This window comes from Gorilla gorilla, chromosome 15 (assembly GCF_029281585.2).
Source record: "Gorilla gorilla gorilla isolate KB3781 chromosome 15, NHGRI_mGorGor1-v2.1_pri, whole genome shotgun sequence".
Taxonomy (NCBI): Eukaryota; Metazoa; Chordata; class Mammalia; order Primates; family Hominidae; genus Gorilla; species Gorilla gorilla.
The window spans coordinates 2,816,876-2,844,481 of NC_073239.2; positions in this window are offsets into that span (position 1 = coordinate 2,816,876).

Sequence of the window (27,606 nt, forward strand, 5' to 3'; positions counted from 1 at the left end):
AATTGGAATTATCTACACCACTATCTCTATCAACATGGAAATATCTACACCGCTATCTGTATGAACAGCGAAATATCTACACCGCTATCTGTATGAACATGCAAATATCTACACAGCTATCTATATATCAATGGAAATATCTACCCTGCTATCTCAATAAACACGGAAATAACTACACAGCTACCTGTAAAAACAGGGGTATATCTACACCGCCACCTGTATGAACATGGAAATATCTACACTGCCATCCGTACGAACATGGAAATATCTACACCGCCATCTGTATGAACATGTAAATACCTACACGGCCATCTGTATGAACATGGAAATATCTACACCGCCATCTGTATGAACATGGAAATATCTACACCGCTAACTGTATGAACATGGAAATATCTACACCGCTATCAGTATGAACATGGAAATATCTACACATCTATCTGTATATCAATGGAAATATCTACACTGCTATCTCTATAAACATGGAAATATCTACACTGCTATCTGTATAAACATGGAAATATCTACACCGCCATCTCTATGAATATGGAAATATCTACACCGCCATTTGTATGAACATGGAAATATCTACAGTGCCATCTCTATGAACATGTTTATATCTACACCGCCATGTGTATGAACATGGAAATATCTACACCGCCATCTGTATGAAAATGGAAATATCTTCACCGCCATCTGTATGAACATGGATATATCTACACCGGCATCTGGATGAACATGGAAATATCTACACCGCTATCTGCATGAACATGGAAATATCTACACAACTATCTGCATATACACGGAAATATCTACACAGATTTCTGTATAAATTTGGAAATAACTACAGCGCTATCTCTATAAACTTCGAAATATCTACACCGCCATCCCTATGAACATGCAAATATCTACACCGCCATCTGTACGAACATAGACATATCTACACCGCCATCTGTATTAAGATGGAAATATCTACACCGCTATCTGTATAAACATGGAAATATCTGCCCAACTATCTGTATAAACATGGAAATATCCGCACCGCTATCTGTATAAACATGGAAATATCTACACCACTATCTGCATAAACGTGGAAATATACACACCGCTATCTGTGTAAACATGGAAATGTCTACAACGCTATCTGTGTAAACATGGAAGTATCTCCACCGCCATCTGTGTAAACATGAAAATATCTACACCGCCATCTCTAAAAACATGGAAATATCTACACCGCCATCTGTATGAACATGGAAATATCTACACCGCCATCTCTATAAACATGGAAATATCTACACCGCTACCTGTATGAACTTGGAATTATCTACACTGCTATCTGTATAAAATTGAAATTATCTACACCACTATCTCTATAAACATGGAAATATCTACACTGCTATCTGTATAAACATGGAAATATCTATACCGCTATCTGTATAAACATGGAAATATCTTCACCGCTATCTGTATAAACATGGAAATATCTACAACACTGTCTCTATAAACTTGGAAATAACTACACCACTATCTCTATAAACATGGAAATATCTACACCGCCATCTCTATAAACATGGAAATATCTACACCACCATCTGTATAAACATGGAAATATCTATACCGCTATCTGCATAAACATGGAAATATCTACAACGCCACCTCTATGAACATGGAAATATCTTCCCTGCCATCTGTACGAACATGGAAATATCTACAACGCCATCTGTATGAACATGTAAATATCTACACCGCCATCTGTATGAACATGGAAATATCTACACCGCTAACTGTATGAACATGGAAATATCTACACCGCTATCTGCATAAACATGGAAATATCTACACCGCTATCTGTATGAACATGGAAATATCTACACCGCTAACTGTATGAACATGGAAATATCTACACCGCTATCTGTATGAACATGGAAATATCTACACCGCTATCAGTAAAACATGGAAATATCTACACTGCTATCTGTGTGAACATGGAAATATCTACACCGCTATCAGTATGAACATGGAAATATCTACACCGCTATCTGTATGAACATGCAAATATCTACACAGCTATCTGTATATCAATGGAAATATCAACTTTGCTATCTCTATAAACATGGAAATATCTACACAGCTATCTGTAAAAACATGGGAATATCTACACCGCCACCTGTATGAAGATGGAAATATCTACATTGCCATCCCTACAAACATGGATATATCTACACTGCCATCTGTATGAACATGTAAATATCTACACCGCCATCTGTATGAACATGGAAATATCTACACCGCCATCTGTATGAACATGGAAATATCTTCACCGCCATCTGTATGAACATGGATATAACTACACCGGCATCTGGATGAACATGGAAATATCTACACCGCTATCTGCATGAACATGGAAATATCTACACCGCTAACTGTATGAACATGGAAATATCTATAACGCTATCTGTATAAACATGGAAATATCTTCACCGCTATCTGTATAAACATGGAAATATCTACAACGCTGTCTCTATAAACTTGGAAATAACTACACCACTATCTCTATAAACATGGAAATATCTAGAACGCCATGTCTATAAACCTGGAAATATCTACACCACCATCTGTATAAACATGGATATATCTATACCGCTATCTGCATAAACATGGGAATATCTACAACGCCATCTCTATGAACATGGAAATACCTTTCCCGCCATCTGTACGAACATGGAAATATCTACAACGCCATCTGTATGAACATGTAAATATCTACCCCGCCATCTGGATGAACATGGAAATATCTACACCGCTAACTGTATGAACATGGAAATATCTACACCGCTATCTGTATGAACATGGAAATATCTAAACCGTTATCAGTATGAACATGGAAATATCTACACCGCTATCTGTATGAACATGGAAATATCTACACCTCTATCTGTATGAACATGGCAATATCTACAACGCTATCTGTATGAACATGCAAATATCTACACAGCTATATGTATATCAATCGAAATATCTACATTGCTATCTCTATAAACATTGAAATATCTACACTGCCATCCGTACGAACATGGAAATATCTACACCGCCATCTGTATGAACATGTAAATATCTACACATGTATCTGTATATCAATGGAAATATCTACACTGCTATCTATATAAACATGGAAATAACTACACTGCTATGTGTATGAACATGGAAATATCTACACCGCCACCTGTATGAACACGTAAATATCTACACCGCCATATGCATGAACATGGAAATATCTACACCGCCATCTGTATGAACATGGATATATCTACACCGCCATCTGTATGAACATGGAAATATCTACACCGTTAACTGTATGAACATGGAAATATCTACACCGCTATCAGTATTAACATGGAAATATCTACACCGCTATCTGCATGAACATGCAAATATCTACACAGCTATCTGTATATCAATTGAAACATCTACACTGCTATCTCTATAAACATGGAAATAACTACACTGCTATCTGTATAAACATGGAAATATCTACACCGCCATCTCTATGAACATGGAAATATCTACACCGCCATTTGTATGAACTTGGAAATATCTTCACCGCCATCTCTATGAACATGGAAATATCTACAATGCCATGTGTATGAACATGGATATATCTACACCGCCACCTGTATGAACATGGAAATATCTTCACCGCCATCTGTATGAACACGTATATATCTACACCGGCATCTGGATGAACGTGGAAGTATCTACACCGCTATCTGCATGAAAATGGAAATATCTACACAGCTATCTGCATATACATGGAAATATCTACACAGATTTCTCTATAAATATGGAAATAAGTACAGCGCTATCTGTATAAACTTCGAAATATCTGCACCGCCATCTGTATGAACATGGAAATATCTACACCGCCATCTGCACGAACATAGACATATCTACACCGCCATCTGTATTAAGATGGAAATATCTACACTGCTATCTGTATAAACATTTAAATCTCTGCCCAACTGTCTGTATAAACATGGAAATATCCGCACCGATATCTGTACAAACATGGAAATATCTACACCGCTATCTGCATAAACGTGGAAATATCCACACCGCTATCTGTGTAAACATGGAAATGTCTACACCGCTATCTGTGTAAACATGGAAATATCTACACCGCCATCTGTGTAAACATGAAAATATCTACACCGCCATCTCTAAAAACATGGAAATATCTACACCGCCATCTGTATGAACATGGAAATATCTACACCACCATCTCTATAAACGTGGAAATATCTACACCGCTATCTGTATGAACTTGGAAATATCTACACTGCTATCTGTATAAAATTGAAATTATCTCCACAACTATCTCTATAAACATGGAAATATCTACATTGCTATCTGTATAAACATGGAAATATCTACACCGCTATCTGTATAAACATGGAAATACCTTCACCGCTATCTGTATAAACATGGAAATATCTACAACGCTGTCTCTATAAACTTGGAAATAACTACACCACTATCTCTATAAACATGGGAATATCTAGACCGCCATCTCTATAAACATGGAAATATCTACACCGCTATCTGTATGAACATGGAAATATCCACACCGCTACCTGTAAAACATGGAAATATCTACACTGCTATCTGTATGAACATGGAAATATCTACACCGCTATCTGTATGAACATGGAAATATCTACACCGTTATCTGTATGAACATGGAAATATCTACACCGCTATCTGTATGTACATGGAAATATCTACACCTCTATCTGCATGAACATGGCAATATCTACACCGCTATCTGTATGAACATGCAAATATCTACACAGCTATATGTATATCAATGGAAATATCTACATTGCTATCTCTATAAACATTGAAATAACTACACTGCTATTTGTATAAACATGGAAATATCTACACCGCCACCTGTACGAACATGGAAATATCTACACTGCCATCCGTACGAACATGGAAATATCTACACCGCCATCTGTATGAACATGTAAATATCTACACAGCTATCTGTATATCAATGGAAATATCTACACTGCTATCTTTATAAACATGGAAATAACTACACTGCTATCTGTATGAACATGGAAATATCTACACCGCCACCTGTATGAACATGGAAATATCTACACTGCCATTCGTACGAACATGGAAATATCTACACCGCCATCTGTATGAACATGTAAATATCTACACCGCCATCTGTATGAACATGGAAATATCTACACCGCCATCTGTATGAACATGGAAATATCTACACCACTAACTGTATGAACATGGAAATCACTACACCGCTATCTGTATGAACATGGAAATATCTACAAACCTATCTGTATGAACATGGAAATATCTGCACCGCTATCTGTATGAACATGGAAATATCTACACAGCTATCTGCATATCAAGGGAAATATCTACACTGTTATCTCTATAAACATGGAAATAACTACACTGCTATCTGTACAAACATGGAAATATCTTCACCGCCATCTCTATGAACATGGAAATATCTACACCGCCATTTGTATGAACATGGAAATATCTACACCGCCATCTCTATGAACATGGAAATATCTACACCGCCATGTGTATGAACATGGAAATATCTACACCGCCATCTGTATGAACATGGAAATATCTTCACCGCCATCTGTATGAACATGGATATATCTACACCGGCATCTGGATGAACATGGAAATATCTACACCGCTATCTGCATGAACATGGAAATATCTACACCGCTAACTGTATGAACATGGAAATATCTACACCGCTATCTGTGAGAACATGGAAATATCTACACCGCTATCAGTATGAACATGCAAATATCTACACCGTTATCTGTATGAACATGGAAATATCTACACTGCTATCTGTATAAACGTGGAAATATCTACACAGCTATCTGTATGAACATGGAAATAACTGCACCGCTATCTGTATGAACATGGAAATATCTACACAGCTATCTGTTTATCAATGGAAATATCTACACTGCTATCTCTATAAACATGGAAATAACTACACTGCTATCTGTATGAACATGGAAATATCTACACCGCCACCTGTATGAACATGGAAATATCTACACTGCCATCCGTACCAACATGGAAATATCTACACCGCCATCTGTATGAACATGTAAATATCTACACCGCCATCTGTATGAACATGGAAATATCTACACCGCCATCTGTATGAACATGGAAATATCTACACCGCTAACTGTATGAACATGGAAATCACTACACCGCTATCTGTATGAACATGGAAATATCTACACAGCTATCTGTATGAACATGGAAATATCTGCACCGCTATCTGTATGAACATGGAAATATCTACACAGCTATCTGTATATCAAGGGAAATATCTACACTGCTATCTCTATAAACATGGAAATAACTAAACTGCTATCTGTACAAACATGGAAATATCTACACCGCCATCTCTATGAACATGGAAATATCTACACCGCCATTTGTATGAACATGGAAATATCTACACCGCCATCTCTATGAACATGGAAATATCTACACCGCCATGTGTATGAACATGGAAATATCTACACCGCCATCTGTATGAACATGGAAATATCTTCACCGCCATCTGTATGAACATGGATATATCTACACCGGCATCTGGATGAACATGGAAATATCTACACCGCTATCTGAATGAAAATGGAAATATCTACACAACTATCTGCATATACATGGAAATATCTACACCGCCACCTGTATGAACATGGAAATATCTACACTGCCATCCGTATGAACATGGAAATATCTACACCGCCATCTGTATGAACATGTAAATATCTACACAGCTATCTGTATATCAATGGAAATATCTACACTGCTATCTTTATAAACATGGAAATAACTACACTGCTATCTGTATGAACATGGAAATATCTACACCGCCACCTGTATGAACATGGAAATATCTACACTGCCATCCGTACGAACATGGAAATATCTACACCGCCATCTGTATGAACGTGTAAATATCTACACCTCCATCTGTATGAACATGGAAATATCTACACCGCCATCTGTATGAACATGGAAATATCTTCACCGCTAACTGTATGAACATGGAAATCACTACACCGCTATCTGTATGAACATGGAAATATCTACACACCTATCTGTATGAACATGGAAATATCTGCACCGCTATCTGTATGAACATGGAAATATCTACACAGCTATCTGCATATCAAGGGAAATATCTACACTGCTATCTCTATAAACATGGAAATAACTACACTGCTATCTGTACAAACATGGAAATATCTACACCGCCATCTCTATGAACATGGAAATATCTACACCGCCATTTGTATGAACATGGAAATATCTACACCGCCATCTCTATGAACATGGAAATATCTACACCGCCATGTGTATGAACATGGAAATATCTACACCGCCATCTGTATGAACATGGAAATATCTTCACCGCCATCTGTATGAACATGGATATATCTACACCGGCATCTGGATGAACATGGAAATATCTACACCGCTATCTGCATGAACATGGAAATATCTACACCGCTAACTGTATGAACATGGAAATATCTACACCGCTATCTGTGAGAACATGGAAATATCTACACCGCTATCAGTATGAACATGCAAATATCTACACCGTTATCTGTATGAACATGGAAATATCTATACCGCTATCTGTATGAACATGGAAATATCTACACAGCTATCTGTATGAACATGGAAATACCTGCACCGCTATCTGTATGAACAGGGAAATATCTACACCGCTATCTGTATGAACATGCAAATATCTACACAGCTATCTGTATATCAATGGAAATATCTACCCTGCTATCTCTATAAACACGGAAATAAATACACAGCTATCTGTAAAAACAGGGGAATATCTACACCGCCACCTGTATGAACATGGAAATATCTACACTGCCATCCGTACGAACATGGAAATATCTACACCGCCATCTGTATGAACATGGAAATATCTACACCGCCATCTGTATGAACATGGAAATATCAACACCGCTAAATGTATGAACATGGAAATATCTACACCGCTATCAGTATGAACATGGAAATATCTACCCCGCTATCTGTATGAACTTGCAAATATCTACACAGCTATCTGTATATCAATGGAAATAACTACACTGCTATCTCTATAAACATGGAATTATCTACACTGCTATCTGTATAAACTTGGAAATATCTACACCGCCATCTCTATGAATATGGAAATATCTACACCGCCATTTGTATGAACATGGAAATATCTACAGCGCCATCTCTATGAACATGGATATATCTACACCGCCATGTGTATGAACATGGAAATATCTACACCGCCATCTGTATCAACATGGAAATATCTTCACCGCCATCTGTATGAACATGGATATATCTACACCGGCATCTGGATGAACATGGAAATATCTACACCGCTATCTGCATGAACATGGAAATATCTACACAACTATCTGCATATTCATGGAAATATCTACACAGATTTCTCTATAAATTTGGAAATAACTACAGCGCTATCTCTATAAACTTCGAAATATCTACACCGCCATCCCTATGAACATGCAAATATCTACACCGCCATCTGTACGAACATAGACATATCTACACCACCATCTGTATTAAGATGGAAATATCTACACCGCTATCTGTATAAACACGGAAATATCTGACCAACTATCTGTATAAACATGGAAATATCCGCACAGCTATCTGTATAAACATGGAAATATCTACACCGCTATCTGTATAAACATGGAAATATCTACACCGCCAACTGTATGAACATGGAAATATCTACACCGTTATCTGTATGAACATGGAAATATCTACACCGCTATCTGTATGAACTTGGAAATATCTACACCTCTATCTGTATGAACATGGCAATATCTACACCGCTATCTGTATGAACATGGAAATATCTACACAGCTATATGTATATCAATGGAAATATCTACATTGCTATCTCTATAAACATTGAAATATCTACACTGCTATTTGTATAAACATGGAAATATCTACACCGCCACCTGTACGAACATGGAAATATCTACACTGCCATCCGTACGAACATGGAAATATCTACACCGCCATCTGTATGAACATGTAAATATCTACACAGCTATCTGTATATCAATGGAAATATCTACACTGCTATCTCTATAAACATGGAAATAACTACACTGCTATCTGTATGAACATGGAAATATCTACACCGCCACCTGTATGAACATGGAAATATCTACACTGCCATCCGTACGAACATGGAAATATCTACACCGCCATCTGTATGAACATGTAAATATCTACACTGCCATCTGTATGAACATGGAAATATCTACACCGCCATCTGTATGAACATGGAAATATCTACACCGTTAACTGTATGAACATGGAAATAACTACACCGCTATCTGTATGAACATGCAAATATCTACACCGCCATCTGTACGAACATAGACATATCTACACCGCCATCTGTATTAAGATGGAAATATCTACACCGCTTTCTGTATGAACATGGAAATATCTTCACCGCCATCTGTATGAACAGGGATATATCTACAACGGCATCTGGATGAACATGGAAATATCTACACCGCTATCTGCATGAACATGGAAATATCTACACCGCTAACTGTATGAACATGGAAATATCTACACCGCTATCTGTGAGAACATGGAAATATCTACACCGCTATCTGTATGACCATGCAAATATCTACACCGTTATCTGTATGAACATGGAAATATTTACACCGCTATGTGTATGAACATGGAAATATCTACACCGCTATCTGTATGAACAGCGAAATATCTACACCGCTATCTGTATGAACATGCAAATATCTACACAGCTATCTATATATCAATGGAAATATCTACCCTGCTATCTCAATAAACACGGAAATAACTACACAGCTACCTGTAAAAACAGGGGTATATCTACACCGCCACCTGTATGAACATGGAAATATCTACACTGCCATCCGTACGAACATGGAAATATCTACACCGCCATCTGTATGAACATGTAAATACCTACACGGCCATCTGTATGAACATGGAAATATCTACACCGCCATCTGTATGAACATGGAAATATCTACACCGCTAACTGTATGAACATGGAAATATCTACACCGCTATCAGTATGAACATGGAAATATCTACACCGCTATCTGTATGAACATGCAAATATCTACACATCTATCTGTATATCAATGGAAATATCTACACTGCTATCTCTATAAACATGGAAATATCTACACTGCTATCTGTATAAACATGGAAATATCTACACCGCCATCTCTATGAATATGGAAATATCTACACCGCCATTTGTATGAACATGGAAATATCTACAGTGCCATCTCTATGAACATGTTTATATCTACACCGCCATGTGTATGAACATGGAAATATCTACACCGCCATCTGTATGAAAATGGAAATATCTTCACCGCCATCTGTATGAACATGGATATATCTACACCGGCATCTGGATGAACATGGAAATATCTACACCGCTATCTGCATGAACATGGAAATATCTACACAACTATCCGCATATACATGGAAATATCTACACAGATTTCTGTATAAATTTGGAAATAACTACAGCGCTATCTCTATAAACTTCGAAATATCTACACCGCTATCTGCATAAACGTGGAAATATACACACCGCTATCTGTGTAAACATGGATATGTCTACAACGCTATCTGTGTAAACATGGAAGTATCTCCACCGCCATCTGTGTAAACATGAAAATATCTACACCGCCATCTCTAAAATCATGGAAATATCTACACCGCCATCTGTATGAACATGGAAATATCTACACCGTTATCTGTATGAACATGGAAATATCTACACCGCTATCTGTATGAACTTGGAAATATCTACACCTCTATCTTTATGAACATGGCAATATCTACACAGCTATCTGTATGAACATGCAAATATCTACACAGCTATATGTATATTAATGGAAATATCTACATTGCTATCTCTATAAACATTGAAATAACTACACTGCTATCTGTATGAACATGGAAATATATACACCGCCACCTGTATGAACATGGAAATATCTACACTGCCATCCATACGAACATGGAAATATCTACACCGCCATCCGTATGAACATGTAAATATCTACACCGCCATCTGTATGAACATGGAAATATCTACACCGCCATCTGTATGAACATGGAAATATCTTCACCGCCATCTGTATGAACATGGATATATCTACACCGGCATCTGGATGAACATGGAAATATCTACACCGCTATCTGAATGAAAATGGAAATATCTACACAACTATCTGCATATACATGGAAATATCTACACCGCCACCTGTATGAACATGGAAATATCTACACTGCCATCCGTATGAACATGGAAATATCTACACCGCCATCTGTATGAACATGTAAATATCTACACAGCTATCTGTATATCAATGGAAATATCTACACTGCTATCTTTATAAACATGGAAATAACTACACTGCTATCTGTATGAACATGGAAATATCTACACCGCCACCTGTATGAACATGGAAATATCTACACTGCCATCCGTACGAACATGGAAATATCTACACCGCCATCTGTATGAACGTGTAAATATCTACACCTCCATCTGTATGAACATGGAAATATCTACACCGCCATCTGTATGAACATGGAAATATCTTCACCGCTAACTGTATGAACATGGAAATCACTACACCGCTATCTGTATGAACATGGAAATATCTACACACCTATCTGTATGAACATGGAAATATCTGCACCGCTATCTGTATGAACATGGAAATATCTACACAGCTATCTGTATGAACGTGGAAATATCTGCACCGCTATCTGTATGAACATGCCAATATCTACACAGCTATCTGTATATCAATGGAAATATCTACACTGCTATCTCTATAAACATGGAAATAACTACACTGCTATCTGTACAAACATGGAAATATCTACACCGCCATCTCTATGAACATGGAAATATCTACACCGCCATTTGTATGAACATGGAAATATCTACACCGCCATCTCTATGAACATGGAAATATCTACATTGCCATGTGTATGAATATGGAAATATCTACACCGCCATCTATATGAACATGGAAATATCTTCACCGCCATCTGTATGAACATGGATATATCTACACCGGCATCAGGATGAACATGGAAATATCTACACCGCTATCTGCATGAACATGGAAATATCTAAACCGCTAACTGTATGAACATGGAAATATCTACACCGCTATCTGTGTGAACATGGAAATATCTACACCGCTATCTGTAAGAACATGCAAATATCTACACCGTTATCTGTATGAACATGGAAATATCTACACCGCTATGTGTATGAACATGGAAATATCTACACCGCTATCTGTATGAACATGGAAATATCTTCACCGCTATCTGTATGAACATGCAAATATCTACACAGCTATCTGTATATCAATGGAAATATCTACACTGCTATCTCTATAAACATGGAAATAACTACACTGCTATCTGTATAAACATGGAAATATCTACACCGCCATCTCTATGAATATGGAAATATCTACACCGCCATCTGTACGAACATAGACATATCTACACCGCCATCTGTATTAAGATGGAAATATCTACACCGCTAGCTGAATAAACATGGAAATATCTGTGCTTCTATCTGTATAAACATGGAAATATCCGCACCGCTATCTGCATAAACATGGAAATATCTACACCGCTATCTGCATAAACGTGGAAATATACACACCGCTATCTGTGTAAACATGGATATGTCTACAACGCTATCTGTGTAAGCATGGAAGTATCTCCACCGCCATCTGTGTAAACATGAAAATATCTACACCGCCATCTCTAAAAACATGGAAATATCTACACCGCCATCTGTATGAACATGGAAATATCTACACCGTTATCTGTATGAACATGGAAATATCTACACCGCTATCTGTATATCAATGGAAATATCTACACCTCTATCTGTATGAACAAGGCAATATCTACACCGCTATCTGTATGAACATTCAATATCTACACAGCTATATGTATATCAATGGAAATATCTACATTGCTATCTCTATAAACATTGAAATAACTACACTGCTATCTGTATGAACATGGAAATATCCACACCGCCACCTGTACGAACATGGAAATATCTACACTGCCATCCGTACGAACATGGAAATATCTACACCGCCATCTGTATGAACATGTAAATATCTACACCGCCATCTGTATGAACATGGAAATATATACACCGCCATCTGTATGAACATGGAAATATCTACACCGCTAACTGAACATGGAAATAACTACACCGCTATCTGTATGAACATGGAAATATCTACACAGCTATCTGTATGAACGTGGAAATATCTGCACCGCTATCTGTATGAACATGGAAATATCTACACAGCTATCTGTATATCAATGGAAATATCTACACTGCTATCTCTTTAAACATGGAAATAACTACACTGCTATCTGTACAAACATGGAAATATCTACACCGCCATCTCTATGAACATGGAAATATCTACACCGCCATTTATATGAACATGGAAATACCTACACCGCCATCTCTATGAACATGGAAATATCTACACCGCCATGTGTATGAACATGGAAATATCTTCACCGCCATCTGTATGAACATGGTTATATCTACACCGGCATCAGGAAGAACATGGAAATATCTACACCGCTATCTGCATGAACATGGAAATATCTACACCGCTAACTGTATGAACATGGAAATATCTACACCGCTATCTGTGTGAACATGGAAATATCTACACCGCTATCTGTATGAACATGCAAATATCTACACCGTTTTGTGTATGAACATGGAAATATCTACACAACTATGTGTATGAACATGGAAATATCTACACCGCTATCTGTATGAACATGGAAATATCTGCACCGCTATCTGTATGAACATGGAAATATCTACACAGCTGTCTGTATATCAAGGGAAATACCTACACTGCAATCTCCATAAACATGGAAATAACTACTCTGCTATCTGTACAAACATGGAAATATCTACACCGCCATCTCTATGAACATGGAAATATCTACACCGCCATTTGTATGAACATGGAAATATCTACACCGCCATCTGTATGAACATGGAAATATCTTCACCGCCATCTGTATGAACATAGATATATCTACACCGGCATCTGGATGAACATGGAAATATCTACACCGCTATCTGCATGAACATGGAAGTATCTACACCGCTAACTGTATGAACATGGAAATATCTACACTGCTATCTGTGAGAACATGGAAATATCTACACCGCTATCTGTATGAACATGCAAATATCTACACCGTTATCTGTATGAACATGGAAATATCTACACCGCTATGTGTATGAACATGGAAATATCTACACCGCTATCTGTATGAACAGGGAAATATCTACACCGCTATCTGTATGAACATGCAAATATCTACACTGCTATCTGTATATCAATGGAAATATCTACCCTGCTATCTCTATAAACACGGAAATAACTAAACAGCTATCTGTAAAAACAGGGGAATATCTACACCGCCACCTGTATGAACATGGAAATATCTACACTACCATCCCTACGAGCATGGAAATATCTACACCGCCATCTGTATGAACATGTAAATATCTACACGGCCATCTGTATGAACATGGAAATATCTACACCGCCATCTGTATGAACATGGAAATATCTACACCGCTAACTGTATGAACATGAAAATATCTACAATGCTATCAGTATGAACATGGAAATATCTACACCGCTATCTGTATGAACATGGAAATATCTACACAGCTATCTGTATATCAATGGAAATATCTACACTGCTATCTCTATAAACATGGAAATATCTACACTGCTATCTGTATAAACATGGAAATATCTACACCGCCATCTCTATGAATATGGAAATATCTACACCGCCATTTGTATGAACATGGAAATATCTACAGCGCCATCTCTATGAACATGGATATATCTACACCGCCATGTGTATGAACATGGAAATATCTACACCGCCATCTGTATGAACATGGAAATATCTTCACCGCCATCTGTATGAACATGGATATATCTACACCGGCATCTGGATGAACATGGAAATATCTACACCGCTATGTGCATGAACATGGAAATATCTACACAACTATCTGCATATACATGGAAATATCTACACAGATTTCTCTATAAATTTGGAAATAACTACACCACTATATCTATAAACATGGAAATATCTACACCGCCATCCCTATGAACATGCAAATATCTACACTGCCATCTGTACGAACATAGACATATCTACACCGCCATCTGTATTAAGATGGAAATATCTACACCGCTATCTGTATAAACATGGAAATATCTGCCCAACTATCTGTATAAACATGAAAATATCCGCACCGCTATCTGTATAAACATGGAAATATCTACACCGCAATCTGCATAAACGTGGAAATATACACACCGCTATCTGTGTAAACATGGATATGTCTACAACGCTATCTGTGTAAACATGGAAGTATCTCCACCGCCATCTGTGTAAACATGAAAATATCTACACCGCCATCTCTAAAAACATGGAAATATCTACACCGCCATCTGTATGAAAATGGAAATATCTACACCGTTATCTGTATGAACATGGAAATATCTACACCGCTATCTGTATGAACTTGGAAATATCTACACCTCTATCTGTATGAACATGGCAATATCTACACAGCTATCTGTATGAACATGCAAATATCTACACAGCTATATGTATATCAATGGAAATATCTACATTGCTATCTCTATAAACATTGAAATAACTACACTGCTATCTGTATGAACATGGAAATATATACACCGCCACCTGTAAGAACATGGAAATATCTACACTGCCATCCGTACGAACATGGAAATATCTACACCGCCATCTGTATGAACATGTAAATATCTACACCGCCATCTGTATGAACATGGAAATATCTACACCGCCATCTGTATGAACATGGAAATTTCTACACCGCTAACTGTATGAACATGGAAATAAATACACCGCTATCTGTATGAACATGGAAATATCTACACAGCTATCTGTATGAACGTGGAAATATCTGCACCGCTATCTGTATGAACATGAAAATATCTACACAGCTATCTGTATATCAATGGAAATATCTACACTGCTATCTCTATAAACATGGAAATAACTACACTGCTATCTGTACAAACATGGAAATATCTACACCGCCATCTCTATGAACATGGAAATATCTACATTGCCATGTGTATGAATATGGAAATATCTACACCGCCATCTGTATGAACATGGAAATATCTTCACCGCCATCTGTATGAACATGGATATATCTACACCGGCATCAGGATGAACATGGAAATATCTACACCGCTATCTGCATGAACATGGAAATATCTACACCACTAACTGTATGAACATGGAAATATCTACACCGCTATCTGTGTGAACATGGAAATATCTACACCGCTATCTGTAAGAACATGCAAATATCTACACCGTTGTCTGTATGAACATGGAAATATCTACACCGCTATGTGTATGAACATGGAAATATCTACACCGCCATCTGCATGAACATGGAAATATCTACACAGCTATCTGCATATACATTGAAATATCTACACAGATTTCTCTATAAATATGGAAATAAGTACAGCGCTATCTGTATAAACTTCGAAATATCTGCACCGCCATCTGTATGAACATGGAAATATCTACACCGCCATCTGTACGAACATAGACATATCTACACCGCCATCTGTATTAAGATGGAAATATCTACACTGCTATCTGTATAAACATGGAAATCTCTGCCCAACTATCTGTATAAACATGGAAATATCCGCACCGATATCTGTATAAACATGGAAATATCTACACCGCTATCTGCATAAACGTGGAAATATCCACACCGCTATCTGTTTATCAATTGAAATATCTACACTGCTATCTCTATAAACATGGAAATAACTACACTGCTATCTGTATAAACATGGAAATATCTACACTGCCATCTCTATGAACATGGAAATATCTACACCGCCGTTTGTATGAACATGGAAATATCTTCACCGCCATCTCTATGAACATGGAAATATCTACACCGCCATGTGTATGAACATGGATATATCTACACCGCCATCTGTGTAAACATGAAAATATCTACACCGCCATCTCTAAAAACATGGAAATATCTACACCGCCATCTGTACGAAAATGGAAATATCTACACCACCATCTCTATAAACGTGGAAATATCTACACCGCTATCTGTATGAACTTGGAAATATCTACACTACTATCTGTATAAAATTGAAATTATCTACACAACTATCTCTATAAACATGGAAATATCTACACTGCTATCTGTATAAACATGGAAATATCTACACCGCTATCTGTATAAACATGGAAATACCTTCACCGCTATCTGTATAAACATGGAAATATCTACAACGCTGTCTCTATAAACTTGGAAATAACTACACCACTATCTCTATAAACATGGAAATATCTAGACCACCATCTCTATAAACATGGAAATATCTACAACCATATCTGTATGAACATGGAAATATCTACACCGCTATCTGTAAAACATGGAAATATCTACACTGCTATCTGTATGAACATGGAAATATCTACACCGCTATCTGTATGAACATGGAAATATCTACAACGTTATCTGTATGAACATGCAAATATCTACACAGCTATCTGTATATCAATGGAAATATCTACACCGCTATCTCTATAAACATGGAAATATCTACATTGCTATCTGTATAAACATGGAAATATCTACACCGCCAGCTGTATGAACATGGAAATATCTTCAAAGCCATCTGTATGAACACGGATATATCTACACCGGCATCTGGATGGACATGGAAATATCTACACCGCTATCTGCATGAACATGGAAATATCTACAGAGCTATCTGCATATACATGGAAATATCTACACAGATTTCTCTATAAATATGGAAATAAGTACAGCGCTATCTGTATAAACTTCGAAATATCTGCACCGCCATCTGTATGAACATGGAAATATCTACACCGCCATCTGTACGAACATAGACATATCTACACCGCCATCTGTATTAAGATGGAAATATCTACACTGCTATCTGTATAAACATGGAAATCTCTGCCCAACTATCTGTATAAACATGGAAATATCCGCACCGATATCTGTATAAACATGGAAATATCTACACCGCTATCTGCATAAACGTGGAAATATCCACACCGCTATCTGTATATCAGTTGAAATATCTACACTGCTATCTCTATAAACATGGAAATAACTACACTGCTATCTGTATAAACATGGAAATATCTACACTGCCATCTCTATGAACATGGAAATATCTACACCGCCATGTGTATGAACATGGAAATATCTACACCGCCATCTGTATGAACATGGAAATATCTTCACCGCCATCTGTATGAACACGGATATATCTACACCGGCATCTGGATGAACGTGGAAATATCTACACCGCTATCTGTATGAACATGCAAATATCTACAAAGCTATATGTATATCAGTGGAAATATCTACATTGCTATCTCTATAAACATTGAAATAACTACACTGCTATCTGTATAAACATGGAAATATCTAAACCGCCACCTATACGAACATGGAAATATCTACACTGCCATCCATACGAACATGGAAATATCTACACCGCCATCTGTATGAACATGTAAATATCTACACAGCTATCTGTATATCAATGGAAATATCTACACTGCTATCTCTATAAACATGGAAATAACTACACTGCTATCTGTATGAACATGGAAATATCTACACCGCCACCTGTATGAACATGGAAATATCTACACTGCCATCCATACAAACATGGAAATATCTACACCGCCATCTGTATGAACATGTATATATCTACACCGCCATCTGTATGAACATGGAAATATCTACACCGCTAACTGTATGAACATGGAAATATCTATACCGCTATCTGTATGAACATGGAAATATCTACACCGCTATCTGTAAAACATGGAAATATCTAAACCGCTATCTGTATGAACATGGAAATATCTTTACCGCTATCTGTAAAACATGGAAATATCTACACCGCCATCTCTATGAACATGGAAATAACTACACCGCCATTTGTATGAACTTGGAAATATCTTCACCGCCATCTCTATGAACATGGAAATATCTACACTGCCATGTGTATGAACATGGATATATCTACACCGCCATCTGTATGAACATGGAAATAACTTCACCGCCATCTGTATGAACACGGATATATCTACACCGGCATCTGGATGAACGTGGAAATATCTACACCGCTATCTGCATGAACATGGAAATATCTACACAGCTATCTGCATATACATGGAAATATCTACACAGATTTCTCTATAAATATGGAAATAAGTACAGCGCTATCTGTATAAACTTCGAAATATCTGCACCGCCATCTGTATGAACATGGAAATATCTACACCGCCATCTGTACGAACATAGACATATCTACACCGCCATCTGTATTAAGATGGAAATATCTACACTGCTATCTGTATAAACATGGAAATCTCTGCCCAACTATCTGTATAAACATGGAAATATCTAAACCGCTATCTGTATGAACATGGAAATATCTTTACCGCTATCTGTAAAACATGGAAATATCTACACCGCCATCTGTATGAAAATGGAAATATCTACACCACCATCTCTATAAACGTGGAAATAACTACACCGCTATCTGTATGAACTTGGAAATATCTACACTGCTATCTGTATAAAATTGAAATTATCTACACAACTATCTCTATAAACATGGAAATATCTACACTGCTATCTGTATAAACATGGAAATATCTACACCGCTATCTGTATAAACATGGAAATAACTTCACCGCTATCTGTATAAACATGGAAATATCTACAACGCTGTCTCAATAAACTTGGAAATAACTACACCACTATCTCTATAAACATGGAAATATCTAGACCGCCTTCTCTATAAACATGGAAATATCTACACCCCTATCTGTATGAACATGGAAATATCTACACCGCTATCTGTAAAACATGGAAATATCTACACTGCTATCTGTATGAACATGGAAATATCTACACCGCTATCTGTATGAACATGGAAATATCTGCACCGCTATCTGTATGAACATCCAAATATCTACACAGCTATCTGTATATCAATGGAAATATCTACACCGCTATCTCTATAAACATGGAAATATCTACATTGCCATCTGTATAAACATGGAAATATCTACACCGCCATCTCTAGGAACATGGAAATATCTACACCGCCATTTGTATGAACACGGAAATATCTACACCGCCATCTGTATGAACATAGAAATATCTACACCGCCATTTGTATGAACATGGAAATATCTACACCGCCATCTGTATGAACATGGATATAACTACACCGGCATCTGGATGAACATGGAAATATCTACACCGCTATCTGCATGAACATGGAAATATCTACACAGCTATCTGTATATCAATGGAAATATATAAACTGCTATCTCTATAAACATGGAAATAACTACACTGCTATCTGTATGATCATGGAAATATCTACACCGCCACCTGTATGAACATGGAAATATCTACACTCCCATCCGTACGAACATGGAAATATCTACAACGCCATCTGTATGAACATGAAAATATCTACACCGCCATCTGTATGAACATGGAAATATCTACACCGCCATCTGTATGAACATGTAAATATCTACACAGCTATCTGTATATCAATGGAAATATCTACACTGCTATCTCTATAAACATGGAAATAACTACACTGCTATCTGTATGAACATGGAAATATCTACACCGCCACCTGTATGAACATGGAAATATCTACACTGCCATCCATACAAACATGGAAATATCTACACCGCCATCTGTATGAACATGTATATATCTACACCGCCATCTGTATGAACATGGAAATATCTACACCGCTAACTGTATGAACATGGAAATATCTATACCGCTATCTGTATGAACATGGAAATATCTACACCGCTATCTGTAAAACATGGAAATATCTAAACCGCTATCTGTATGAACATGGAAATATCTTTACCGCTATCTGTAAAACATGGAAATATCTACACCGCCATCTCTATGAACATGGAAATAACTACACCGCCATTTGTATGAACTTGGAAATATCTTCACCGCCATCTCTATGAACATGGAAATATCTACACTGCCATGTGTATGAACATGGATATATCTACACCGCCATCTGTATGAACATGGAAATAACTTCACCGCCATCTGTATGAACACGGATATATCTACACCGGCATCTGGATGAACGTGGAAATATCTACACCGCTATCTGCATGAACATGGAAATATCTACACAGCTATCTGCATATACATGGAAATATCTACACAGATTTCTCTATAAATATGGAAATAAGTACAGCGCTATCTGTATAAACTTCGAAATATCTGCACCGCCATCTGTATGAACATGGAAATATCTACACCGCCATCTGTACGAACATAGACATATCTACACCGCCATCTGTATTAAGATGGAAATATCTACACTGCTATCTGTATAAACATGGAAATCTCTGCCCAACTATCTGTATAAACATGGAAATATCTAAACCGCTATCTGTATGAACATGGAAATATCTTTACCGCTATCTGTAAAACATGGAAATATCTACACCGCCATCTGTATGAAAATGGAAATATCTACACCACCATCTCTATAAACGTGGAAATAACTACACCGCTATCTGTATGAACTTGGAAATATCTACACTGCTATCTGTATAAAATTGAAATTATCTACACAACTATCTCTATAAACATGGAAATATCTACACTGCTATCTGTATAAACATGGAAATATCTACACCGCTATCTGTATAAACATGGAAATAACTTCACCGCTATCTGTATAAACATGGAAATATCTACAACGCTGTCTCAATAAACTTGGAAATAACTACACCACTATCTCTATAAACATGGAAATATCTAGACCGCCTTCTCTATAAACATGGAAATATCTACACCCCTATCTGTATGAACATGGAAATATCTACACCGCTATCTGTAAAACATGGAAATATCTACACTGCTATCTGTATGAACATGGAAATATCTACACCGCTATCTGTATGAACATGGAAATATCTGCACCGCTATCTGTATGAACATCCAAATATCTACACAGCTATCTGTATATCAATGGAAATATCTACACCGCTATCTCTATAAACATGGAAATATCTACATTGCCATCTGTATAAACATGGAAATATCTACACCGCCATCTCTAGGAACATGGAAATATCTACACCGCCATTTGTATGAACACGGAAATATCTACACCGCCATCTGTATGAACATAGAAATATCTACACCGCCATTTGTATGAACTTGGAAATATCTACACCGCCATCTGTATGAACATGGATATAACTACACCGGCATCTGGATGAACATGGAAATATCTACACCGCTATCTGCATGAACATGGAAATATCTACACAGCTATCTGTATATCAATGGAAATATATAAACTGCTATCTCTATAAACATGGAAATAACTACACTGCTATCTGTATGATCATGGAAATATCTACACCGCCACCTGTATGAACATGGAAATATCTACACTCCCATCCGTACGAACATGGAAATATCTACAACGCCATCTGTATGAACATGAAAATATCTACACCGCCATCTGTATGAACATGGAAATATCTACACCGCCATCTGTATGAACATGGAAATATCTACACCGCTAACTGTATGAACATGGAAATAACTACACCGCTATCTGTATGAACATGGAAATATCTACACAGCTATCTGTATGAAAATGGAAATATCTGCACCGCTATCTGTATGAACATGCAAATATCTACACAGCTATCTGTATATCAATGGAAATATCTACACCGCTATCTCTATAAACATGGAAATATCTACATTGCTATCTGTATAAACATGGAAATATCTACACCGCCATCTCTATGAACATGGAAATATCTACACCGCCATTTGTATGAACACGGAAATATCTACACCGCCATCTGTATGAACATAGAAATATCTACACCGCCATTTGTATGTACATGGAAATATCTACACCGCCATCTGTATGAACATGGATATAACTACACCGGCATCTGGATGAACATGGAAATATCTACACCGCTATCTGCATGAACATGGAAATATCTACACAGCTATCTGTATATCAATGGAAATATCTACACTGCTATCTCTATAAACATGGAAATAACTACACTGCTATCTGTATGATCATGGAAATATCTACACCGCCACCTGTATGAATATGGAAATATCTACACTCCCATCCGTACGAACATGGAAATATCTACACCGCCATCTGTATGAACATGTAAATATCTACACCGCCATCTGTATGAACATGGAAATATCTACACCGCCATCTGTATGAACATGGAAATATCTACACCGCTAACTGTATGAACATGGAAATAACTACACCGCTATCTGTATGAACATGGAAATATCTACACAGCTATCTGTACGAACATGGAAATATCTGCACCGCTATCTGTATGAACATGGAAATATCTACACAGCTATCTGTATATCAAGGGAAATATCTACACTGCTATCTCTATAAACATGGAAATAACTACACTGCTATCTGTACAAACATGGAAATATCTACACCGCCATCTCTATGAACATGGAAATATCTACACCGCCATTTGTATGAACATGGAAATATCTACACCGCCATCTCTGTGAACATGGAAATATCTACACCGCCATGTGTATGAACATGGAAATATCTACACCGCCATCTGTATGAACATGGAAATATCTTCACCGCCATCTGTATGAACATGGATATATCTACACCGGCATCTGGATGAACATGGAAATATCTACACCGCTATCTGCATGAACATGGAAATATCTACACCGCTAACTGTATGAACATGGAAATATCTACACCGCTATCTGTGAGAACATGGAAATATCTACACCGCTATCTGTATGAACATGGAAATATCTACACCGCTATCTGTATGAACATGGAAATATCTTCACCGCTATCTGTATGAACATGCAAATATCTACACAGCTATCTGTATATCAATGGAAATATCTACACTGCTATCTCTATAAACATGGAAATAACTACACTGCTAACTGTATAAACATGGAAATATCTACACCGCCATCTCTATGAATATGGAAATATCTACACCGCCATTTGTATGAACATGGAAATATCTACACCGCCATCTGTATGAACATGTAAATATCTACACCGCCATGTGTACGAACATGGAAATATCTACACCGCCATCTGTATGAACATGGAAATATCTACACCGCCATGTGTATCAACATGGAAATATCTACACCACCATCTGTATGAACATGGAAATATCTTCAAAGCCATCTGTATGAACACGGATATATCTACACCGGCATCTGGATGAACGTGGAAATATCTACACCGCTATCTGCATGAACGTGGGAATATCTACACAGCTATCTGCATATACATGGAAATATCTACACAGATTTCTCTATAAATATGGAAATAAGTACAGCGCTATCTGTATAAACTTCGAAATATCTGCACCGCCATCTGTATGAACATGGAAATATCTACACCGCCATCTGTACGAACATAGACATATCTACACTGCCATCTGTATTAAGATGGAAATATCTACAATGCTATCTGTATAAACATGGAAATCTCTGCCCAACTATCTGTATAAACATGGAAATATCCGCACCGATATCTGTATAAACATGGAAATATCTACACCGCTATCTGCATAAACGTGGAAATATCCACACCGCTATCTGTATATCAATTGAAATATCTACACTGCTATCTCTATAAACATGGAAATAACTACACTGCTATCTGTATAAACATGGAAATATCTACACTGCCATCTCTATGAACATGGAAATATCTACACCGCCGTTTGTATGAACATGGAAATATCTTCACCGCCATCTCTATGAACATGGAAATATCTACACCTCCATGTGTATGAACATGGATATATCTACACGGCCATCTGTATGAACATGGAAATATCTTCACCGCCATCTGTATGAACACGGATATATCTACACCGGCATCTGGATGAACGTGGAAATATCTACACCGCTATCTGTATGAACATGCAAATATCTACAAAGCTATATGTATATCAGTGGAAATATCTACAATGCTATCTCTATAAACATTGAAATAACTACACTGCTATCTGTATAAACATGGAAATATCTAAACCGCCACCTATACGAACATGGAAATATCTACACTGCCATCCATATGAACATGGAAATATCTACACCGGCATCTGGATGAACATGGAAATATCTACACCGCTATCTGCATGAACATGGAAATATCTACACAGCTATCTGCATATACATGGAAATATGTACACAGATTTCTCTATAAATATGGAAATAAGTACAGCGCTATCTGTATAAACTTCGAAATATCTGCACCGCCATCTGTATTAACATGGAAATATCTACACCGCCATCTGTACGAACATAGACATATCTACACCGCCATCTGTATTAAGATGGAAATATCTACACTGCTATCTGTATAAACATGGAAATCTCTGCCCAACTATCTGTATAAACATGGAAATATCCGCACCGATATCTGTATAAACATGGAAATATCTACACCGCTATCTGCATAAACGTGGAAATATCCACACCGCTATCTGTATATCAATTGAAATATCTACACTGCTATCTCTATAAACATGGAAATAACTACACTGCTATCTGTATAAACATGGAAATATCTACACTGCCATCTCTATGAACATGGAAATATCTACACCGCCATGTGTATGAACATGGAAATATCTACACCGCCATCTGTATGAACATGGAAATATCTTCACCGCCATCTGTATGAACACGGATATATCTACACCGGCATCTGGATGAACGTGGAAATATCTACACCGCTATCTGTATGAACATGCAAATATCTACAAAGCTATATGTATATCAGTGGAAATATCTACATTGCTATCTCTATAAACATTGAAATAACTACACTGCTATCTGTATAAACATGGAAATATCTAAACCACCACCTATACGAACATGGAAATATCTACACTGCCATCCATACGAACATGGAAATATCTACACCGCCATCTGTATGAACATGTAAATATCTACACAGCTATCTGTATATCAATGGAAATATCTACACTGCTATCTCTATAAACATGGAAATAACTACACTGCTATCTGTATGAACATGGAAATATCTACACCGCCACCTGTATGAACATGGAAATATCTACACTGCCATCCATACGAACATGGAAATATCTACACCGCCATCTGTATGAACATGTAAATATCTACACCGCCATCTGTATGAACATGGAAATATCTACACCGCTAACTGTATGAACATGGAAATATCTATACCGCTATCTGTATGAACATGGAAATATCTACACCGCTATCTGTAAAACATGGAAATATCTAAACCGCTATCTGTATGAACATGGAAATATCTTTACCGCTATCTGTAAAACATGGAAATATCTACACCGCCATCTCTATGAACATGGAAATATCTACACCGCCATTTGTATGAACTTGGAAATATCTTCACCGCCATCTCTATGAACATGGAAATATCTACACTGCCATGTGTATGAACATGGATATATCTACACCGCCATCTGTATGAACATGGAAATATCTTCACCGCCATCTGTATGAACACGGATATATCTACACCGGCATCTGGATGAACGTGGAAATATCTACACCGCTATCTGCATGAACATGGAAATATCTACACAGCTCTCTGCATATACATGGAAATATCTACACAGATTTCTCTATAAATATGGAAATAAGTACAGCGCTATCTGTATAAACTTCGAAATATCTGCACCGCCATCTGTATGAACATGGAAATATCTACACCGCCATCTGTACGAACATAGACATATCTACACCGCCATCTGTATTAAGATGGAAATATCTACACTGCTATCTGTATAAACATGGAAATCTCTGCCCAACTATCTGTATAAACATGGAAATATCCGCACCGATATCTGTATAAACATGGAAATATCTACACTGCTATCTGCATAAACGTGGAAATATCCACACCGCTATCTGTGTAAACATGGAAATGTCTACACCGCTATCTGTGTAAAGATGGAAATATCTACACCGCCATCTGTGTAAACATGAAAATATCTACACCGCCATCTCTAAAAACATGGAAATATCTACACCGCCATCTGTATGAAATTGGAAATATCTACACCACCATCTCTATAAACGTGGAA